General features: G+C 35.3%; 1 long non-coding RNA gene across 1 annotated transcript in view; it reads left to right on the forward strand.

Annotated features, from left to right (window-relative positions):
- Nucleotides 1–5,959, forward strand: part of LOC134516249 (uncharacterized) — a 61,833-nt gene extending 55,874 nt beyond the window's left edge. The window contains exon 4 of the long non-coding RNA XR_010071262.1: nt 5,884–5,959. This is a non-coding gene — a long non-coding RNA (uncharacterized LOC134516249). The remainder of the gene's footprint in view (nt 1–5,883) is intronic.
- The last annotated feature ends 2,926 nt before the right edge of the window (nt 5,960–8,885 follow it).

Genomic DNA, 8,885 nt, shown 5'->3' on the forward strand with positions numbered 1-8,885 from the left:
AAGAGGGAAATGAGAAATACCTTCTAAATGACACCACAGTGTCATCCTCAGATCTCATCACACACCTGGTCTCAGACCTTGATTGGTCAGAACGCCTTTGGCACCTTTTAGGTTTTCTGTCCTGAACTGCATCAATAAGCTGGAGCCATTAACTTAAGAGACTGGTCAGGAGAATTTTTTTCATACCCCACCATACTTTGAGGTGAATGTTCTGAGACTTTTTGAGGGTGTGTATCCTGATAGTAGGTACAGAGACTCAAGATACCATGTTACCACGTATTTAAGTTTTTGACATAAAACCCTTTGTCTAATTCTTCTAAATAATGTTGAGGACATTACTCAGAAGGTGATACTCATTCTTTCTATATTTATGAGTGCTGATGAGGATATAGTCTTAACTCCTCTCTCCTTTGCTGTTGACAGATGTTAATTTTGAAATAGGTTTTCAGCTCACCTGTCAAGTCTTTACCAGCAAGCCTTTAAAGTACACACGGAAGCCTTATGCTTGTCCTCTTCTGTTGAACATAGCTGTACATCATATTAGATGCCTCAGTTCTAAACTGACATCAGAGATTACCCAATACAATTTGCTTCCCTGCTATCAGTTCAAATCTTTTATTAGTTTCCTATTATAAAAGCCTATTTTAGTACAAAGCAAAATCTCCATTATTATGTGAGTCTGCACGGTAGTTTCTCCTCTACCAAAAAAAAAAAAAGGGGCGGGGTGGATAGGGAGAAAAAGAGGAGGGCAGCCCGTATTGGGCTTGGACCAATGATGTTTAGCATAACTCTGAAATCAGTTACAGAAAAAAAGCCTTCTTACCTCCAGACAGATTTCCCACCATGAAAGACCTGATCCAACACTTAAAATGGTCATTGTATTCCAATGTTGAAATCCCCATAGTATTGAAAATAAAAGTTTTAAAAAATGTTTATTTGGCATGTGTAAGGACAGTAGCATTTGGATCTTCAGGTCCTGGTACTCCTCACCCTGCTGATTATCAGGTAACTTTTAAAAAAAAGGCAAGGAAGATAAATGCCTGAGAATTTCAGATGTTTGTTTTTTTTTTTTTTTTCCCAACTGAGTAATATGTTTTGAAGAATTATTTTTATTTAGTGAAAAAGAGAAATAAACAATGAAAGAGCGCTAGATACTGAGCATACCCAGGTAAACATGTCTACACTCTTGTTCCTGAGTTTATATGTTTGCTCTTTTCTAGAAATTATGAGTTTAAAGTCAAAAACAATCGGTTTTGACACTTTTTGTCATATAAAGCAGAACATCTTTTACTCATAATGGTATTAAATCTGGGTTTTTCTGTGCATTTAAAAGGACAGCTCATGATTATGAAGTCACATAAATGTTAGAGAAGAAATGGCAAAACCCCCCCAAGTTTGGTGGTGAATTAGACATTTTACTAGTTGTTTTTGGAATAACAAGTTCTGAGGCTTTTCAACTTTACTATTTATGTGTTTGTTGCACAGTCTTTCTGTTCTTTGTCACAGCTTCCCTATCTCTACTTCAAAATAATAATCCCTTTAAAACATGTTATTCACTAGTTGCTTAATGTGTCATAGAGTCTTATATTGCAACCTGGTTCTGTCTAAATCCTTATCTACTGAAGGACAGCATCTAAGAACATGATTAATTCTAAGCATTGTAAAGTTCCATTGCCAGTGTTCCAAGTTCATGCTGAATCACAGCTGAAAGCAAAATATATTGTCATCTGATTATATTCACAGATGAACAGTGTATTGTTTTTGAAATATATAAACTTAAATTGTTAGTCCTTCTGCCCTGACTTCTGAGAGAATCATGCTCATTCATCATTGCTGCTATTTGAATACCTAAATCTAATTTGGTTCAAGTACAGAATACAAAGACATAGTTTAACACGCTAAAATGTGAGAAACGTGATTAGAAAGTGGATGAGTTAGGAAGATAAGATAAAGATCACAGTAACTAGATAATTAACAATTTTTCAAAACTAGGGCATTGTATATATTTACAATAACCCCCTGTATCCTCTTTAGAAGTAAGATGAACCTTAAAACTAGCAAAAATTTTTGCCTCAATATTCAACATAAAGATCTGTTTCATACAAAGATTATGCTGCTATAAAAGAATAACTCTGGACCTGGGAGTGTGTTTTGTTCCTTTCCATTTACCATGATTAATCAGTAAATGCTCTATTGTTTAGGTGGTAAATTTGGGCTATGCTGCTGATGTCTGAGGGAGTCTTGTTCTCTGGTCATTAAAAACATGACCGTTGACCCGTTTTATACCTGGTTTTCCCATCCACAGAAATTGAGATTATTAGTCATATTAGGATGAGGAATCAGTGTGCAGATAAGGAATGTGCTTTGACACCAAAGTGTAGAAACACATGTATCCCACAGCATAGACATTTCTTGAATGAGTTCTTCTTTGTATTAGTAATTTAGCTCTCTGTGCTACTGCAGTATGGCTTTTCATTAGCTTTCATACGCTTGCATGTGTAAAATATCCCGTGTTGGAATATTGACCTCTAGATCTAGCAGCTACTATCCTATTACTTCAGCTAGAAGAGTCCACTCTTTTAGGCTGTATTTTTTATTCTGGTGTCGAAGTTAGAAAAAGAACCATGATAACGTTTACTTCCCTCTACAGCACAGTTTCATGGTTAGCGTGTAAGTCCTCATTAGGTCTATATTAAATTCCTTTACCTCTCTTTGTTACACATTCCCTATAATAAAATTGTGCATGTAGATTTTGTGGGAAAGCAACGGAAGATCATCAAGGAGGGTTGTAAATATGCTCAAGTGACTCACAGCTGGGGTACTCGAAAGCACCTATATCACACTAATTGTTATTCAGTCTCGGGTGCTTGCAAGAAAAACACTTGCGCTTAGATAACAGAAGTCTGTGATGGACTCAGGGACACCTTATCCAGCTGCTTGGGAATCCTGGCCTGTTGTTGTAGGTCATCAAAGCACGGTGGGAAAACTACGCCTGTTTGAACTCTTTTAAATACCAGAGAGAACAGGGAGCCCGCGCCACTCTTGCTAACAAGGACTCTCTTGCTGCCAAGGACTCTTGCTAACAAGAACACTCTTTCGCGCCACGGTGCCTGTGGTCCCTGCTTGCGTGCCTCTGACCGGGTGTTGCTTCGGAGATTCCCTGGTCTGCAAGGTATCAAGATTAAACTTGTTCTTTGCTTTTCATCCGTGGTGTGTGGTTGTTCCTCTGTCCTGCCTGCATCATCTCACACAGATTTCAACACAAAATAATCTCTCTGCAGTTTTAAAGTATGGCTACAAATAGACTGTCACACGATTCAATGTGTTTCTCATAATGTAACTTTAAGGAAAAGAGAAGAAACTAAGCAAAGTTTACCAGTCTTGCAGAACATGCCAGTGGCTAGCGTTGTCACCTGTGCTATTCTTTGAAAAGTTCTTGGTCAAGAGCAGATTATTTTGCAGCCAGAAGATGCATGTAAGGGCTCCCTTCACTTTTATAGAAATATATTTCCACACTTCTACTCAAAGAGAAACTTCACTAGGTGCTAATCCCACCTCCATTTGTAGAAAATAATTAATAATTTTTTTTCAACTACACTGACAATGCTAACACAACACTGTCTGATTTAACGTTGGTAATTTTATTTTATACCATACTTTCGGTTTTACAGAAGCCTTGGTACTTCTTTCTGCTTACAGTATTTATAAATGTTCTATTATTCATTCAAGTATGTTTTTTTGCACAATAAAATAAATTTTTAAATGTACTTCTTCCTTTTCTGTACACTTTATAACATTTTGTAGAAGGAAAAATAGATTTCATGACTTTTATTTAAATAAAGATGTAAAATTTAGCTAAGAAATAAAAAGAATTAAATTAGAAAATTACTGCTTTCCTCAGTTGTCAGGTGGTTAGAGCATTCTATGATTGTCTCTCAGATCCTTTGTTAGCAAATATATTGTGTGACCATCTGAGAATCCTCTTGAAAGGCAAAAGGATGCACTTTGCCAAACAGATTAGTACTGGGATTTTTTTTATGAGCGTTGCAAAAATGGAAATAAGTGAGTTCCCTCAGGTGTTAATCAGCCCAACTGAACTGCTCACTTATATTATCATGGCAATTAATTGTAGATATATTTAGAGATGACACTTGTTTAAAAAAAGGCAGAACAGTACACTGAAGATACTTCATGTTTGCAGGCCTATATAATAAAACCAGTGGCTAGCAAAGATTGATGATCCCTGTCTTCATTTTGAAAATTTTTACTTAGCCTTTCAGGACAACAGCGTGTACATATTTAACTAACACGTACATACACACAGATATCAGAATCTACTGATTGATTTGAAGCAGACTGCTAAGAAGTTCTGAGCCTTAATGTAAAAATCTCTTTAAGCCAAAACTGTGCCTGAAGAATTAAAAAGAATAAAATGTCTGCAGTTTTTTTAACATTAACATTCCAATATTGGGAAATATTATTCAATATTATTAAAGTATTTGAAATTTAAAAAATATTTTTCACAAGAGGGAATGTCAGGATTACTGGTTTTTGTTCTTTCTTCATTAAGATGTTTGTATGCAAACTTGGAAGGAATAAAAGTTGCATAAAAGTTGTGAGTAATAGAAGAATATAAATAAGGAAAGATACACGCTTCTAAATCTTCATCCTTCCCTACAACAGTTGTATATCTGTGGCTGGTTCAGCACTCACAGCAGTACTTCCTCTTTTCTGTGCTAGCATCATGGCCTCTAGGGTATTTTTTTTGAAAGAACTTAACAGTTTGTAGACTCATGGCCGATTGCTTAGACTTCTTTCTCCTGATCCTAGGGCTTCTTTTTGTTGTCTTTTTTTTTTTTTTTTTTGGGGCGGGGGGGGAGGTGTTGGGGTGTATGTATGTTTCTTTTGGTGTTTAGGAGAAACTTTTAACATCATATACCAATTCTTGTGACAAATTCCATACATGTGGCATTGGATATTGTAAGCCCTGCAGTGTTACTGTTGTCATGTAGATCTAAAGGCATACAGTTGAAGGTGTGTTGACACCCTCATTCAGGAAATCATCCCAGTTCAGTTAAGCTCATATTCACTTAGCACTGAAGTTAATTTTAGAGAATGTACATACAGTTGAGTGCCTGCCTCTTCTTTTCCTGAATGGTGATATGCTGGTATCTCAGCGTGTTCATCTTCAGCAATTTTCCTTTTGGAGTTTCAGACTCACTTTATAATAACACAAATAGAGTTTTAAGTCATTGAGACTTATACATGTTCTGGTGTGTTTCCTTGAACTAGATGAGTGAAACTGGAATAAAATGTTTCTGATGTTAGACTCGGGGGAAATAAATGTTTGGGTGCATGTTTTAAATGCTTATATTGTACATTACTGCAAAGTATGATAGATGCATGTTTTCTGTATTCTTTCAGAGAAATTAAAAGAATTTTTTTGGTACTGTTATATAATATTAATTAATTTTAAGAGTGAAGGCACAAATGTTAAAATGAAATTTGGATTTTTTATGTCTTTGCTGTTTTTGACCTTTTCAAATTCTTGTAGTAGGTGTTTAGTTTTGCAACTATTACGTAAATGTTCTCTATAAAATATGCAAGTTGAGAAATGTGAGTTGTTGTTTCTGTAAAAACCGTGGTTATTTAGTTGTCAAAAGTTTTATTGTTTAATGTTTTATTAACATAACTTGTGGTCTTAATTTTAAAATATAATGTAAAATTTGCCTGATATGTAGAGAGTATGTGAAACCAGCAGTATACTCTGAGATTGACTTTAGATCATTAGTGCTAATGTTAACAGGATTCTATCACTTAAAACTATAAAAGACAATTTAAAATGAGTTACTTTTCAAAGACTAACATTTCTCTGTGGTCTAGAATTCTCATGTCAAAGAAAATACTGAAAAGCTCCAGAAACCAGTATCTGTCTTGTCAACAACAGAAAGAAAAGTAGTTGCCACGGTAAGAAAATTTCCCAGATTACTGTAATTCCTCTATTGTTTTTAAATTATTGAATGCAAAAGGATTGGTGGGACCTAATGCTTGTGTATCTTAGCTCAGCTGAACTAAACAATTATTTTTGAAGAATGTCCAACACACATTTTTTATGTTGTCTACACAATGATATATGTGAGAATAATATCTTGCAAAATGTATGAATCTGAAGAGTAGTATTGAAAATACTTTCTTTTTCATTTTTTGTAGGGTTTTTTTTTTTTTTTTTTTTACTATTGTTGCACACTGATCAGGTTTTTAGAACAGTGTGATCCTAAGGTCATTTCCCTAACAATTACAGTTTATTTAGAACATGGTATTGCACTTGTGTGGTTGCACCTTCTGGCATGGCATTGCATTTGTTAACAAAATGTGTTATTGGCTTCCATTCTGCAATCTTTTAATTTATTTCTATTTAATCTCTACAGATTGCCTCAGCATCCTCTCTATATGGAATTGTCTTTATTTCTAACTAGTTTTACTAGATTACTAGTTGAGAGGAATCATAATAAGTCATTGGTATATCTGAAGGAAATAACGGAAACTTGGATGAGTTGTGAGTGTGTAGTCATGGGAAACCCTCAAGTTTCTAGGGAAGGTTTTTGCGGGTAAGAGCCATTGGCTCTCATCCTGTGGGGCCCAACCGGTATTCTTCAGAAAGGAACAGGAAACCATGTAACAGGGCAGAGTAGGCTGTCTTGGGGAAATCACATTTTTTTTAATCTCTCAGCTGCCTGTTGTCTGAAACAATGTCTACCTTGGGTAGCTCTTGTGAGGTTATTTGTCCAATTATTGTAATAAACATCAAAAACAATATGAACTAACAATCACGAAAACTGTGAATGTATATACAAATATTTTGCAGGAAGGAAACAGATTACTGCTTTGAGATTTTGACTGTTACTGTGAAAGTGAGAAACAAAATCATTTTACAGTGATGAAGAATAACTTGGCCTTTTTTGGGGGGTGGGACAGGGAAGTATATTTTGAATAGACTAATAGAAGTGCATTTTCTCCAACTTCTCACTGTCATACCTGTTTGCCAACCAACAAGCTGGAAGATTGGCTTCCTTTTTGATTAATTTTGAATATAGCCAGCCCTTTTGTTGAGAGCCTTTTGTTACGTTTTTCTCTCCCCCATCCAGGTGAGGAGGGGGAGTGATAGAGTGGCTTTGGTGGGCATCTGGGATCCAGCCAGGGTCAAACCCACCACATCTGGCCATATGAAGTGGGCAATGTTGTTGGTATTCCTGCCACCTCATAGTATATCAGATCTGTATAATGAAGTTCAGTGTTGCAACAATAACATTTTTGAATAAAGCCACGTTTAAAAACCAGTGTCAATAAAGAAATAAACCACTATAATAATAACGGTTTAAAATAAGGATACACGTACTAATCTCTGATGAATTATTCTTTAGTACATTATTTTGTGAAGGTATGGATACATAAAGAATGAGCAATAATATGTCAAGACTATTACTTCACCCTGTCATTATTGGTATACATGTACATAAAGAAATTAATAAAAGATTATTCTTGTTCTTTTGAAGTTTCAGTGGAGCAAATAATGCCAAATGTAATTAAAAAATGTAATGCAAGATTTCTTTGTGATATATGAAAATAGTACCTAAATATCCTTTTTTAATTCATCATAATATCTACTTCAAACGTGATCCTTGTGTTTTTGTTTAAAAAAAAAAATCAAGTGTTCTCCTACATATCCTTATATATTATGAAAATTTAACTCTGTATATGCTGATAACCTTTGAGGATGATGCATGAAAGTGCTATTTCTCTTTTTCAGCCAAATAATGTAAATTGTAGGGATGAGTCCCCACAGCCGTGGGGATTTGTGCTGCAGGGCCTTCACACAGCAAATATTATCTGTACTGTAGTAGTTATAATTGCCTAAGATTATACATGAAACCGTGTTTCTATAGGAAGAGGATATAAAAAGGATATAAAGAGGATATAAAAACCATATGTATAGTTTTTTATTAGAACAGATACAGCATACGTATGTGTGTGAGGAGCTACGAGAGGGGGAACAAAAGCTTTTGGGAGCTTGAGCCCTTCTTCAAGTGATGTTTAAAGAAAGGTTTTTCCAGGATAGTTATGTTAAGAAGGACTTATACCTGAAAACTCACCTCACTTCTCCAGTTTAAATGAACTACTCTAGTAAAAGGAGCTCTTTGTGGCCCCAACAGAATGCTAAGCCCATTGAGTGCATAGGCTATTGGAATGATTAGGATTACCGATAACGTGAAGCATATTAAAGGCCTCTCTTGGGTAGGACTTCAGAATCTGCATGTTACTCTTTGCCAATACTCTACTTCTAAGTTTCATCAGTTTCAAATTTTTCATTAGTCATGTTGCCTTCTGAAAACAAATCACATGCTTCCTGGATGTGTCATGGGCATACTTGTGTCCATTAGTTTACAGGGCAAGTTAGTTCTAATTCTCGTAACTGGAGGTAACCTGTAGAAAGAGAATAGATCTGTGACTGTTTAATGCATCACATGTGTCTATGGAAACGTGCATACTTTTTACCTCTGTCTATTTTGGAGCTATTTAGAAAGGACATTCTCTTCACAGTGCTTTCAGCAAGCTAAAAATTAATCCAGTTATTAAAATCTACCATGGATAAGAAGAAAGTTTCTGTAAAGTATGAACTATAAAATAAGCTGAAGTGGCAGGTTTAATCCACTATGAAACTGTAATCATGTAAACTGCTGGTGGACTGCCATTAAGCTATTCATAGTATGCATTACTCCTAAAGAGAACTTAATTAAATACAGTCTCTTATGGCCACTAATATACCAGTATAGTGTACTGATGATTCTGTCCTTTACTTAACCTTTCAATTTCCATGCACCTGAAAT

This window comes from Chroicocephalus ridibundus, chromosome 5 (assembly GCF_963924245.1).
Source record: "Chroicocephalus ridibundus chromosome 5, bChrRid1.1, whole genome shotgun sequence".
Taxonomy (NCBI): Eukaryota; Metazoa; Chordata; class Aves; order Charadriiformes; family Laridae; genus Chroicocephalus; species Chroicocephalus ridibundus.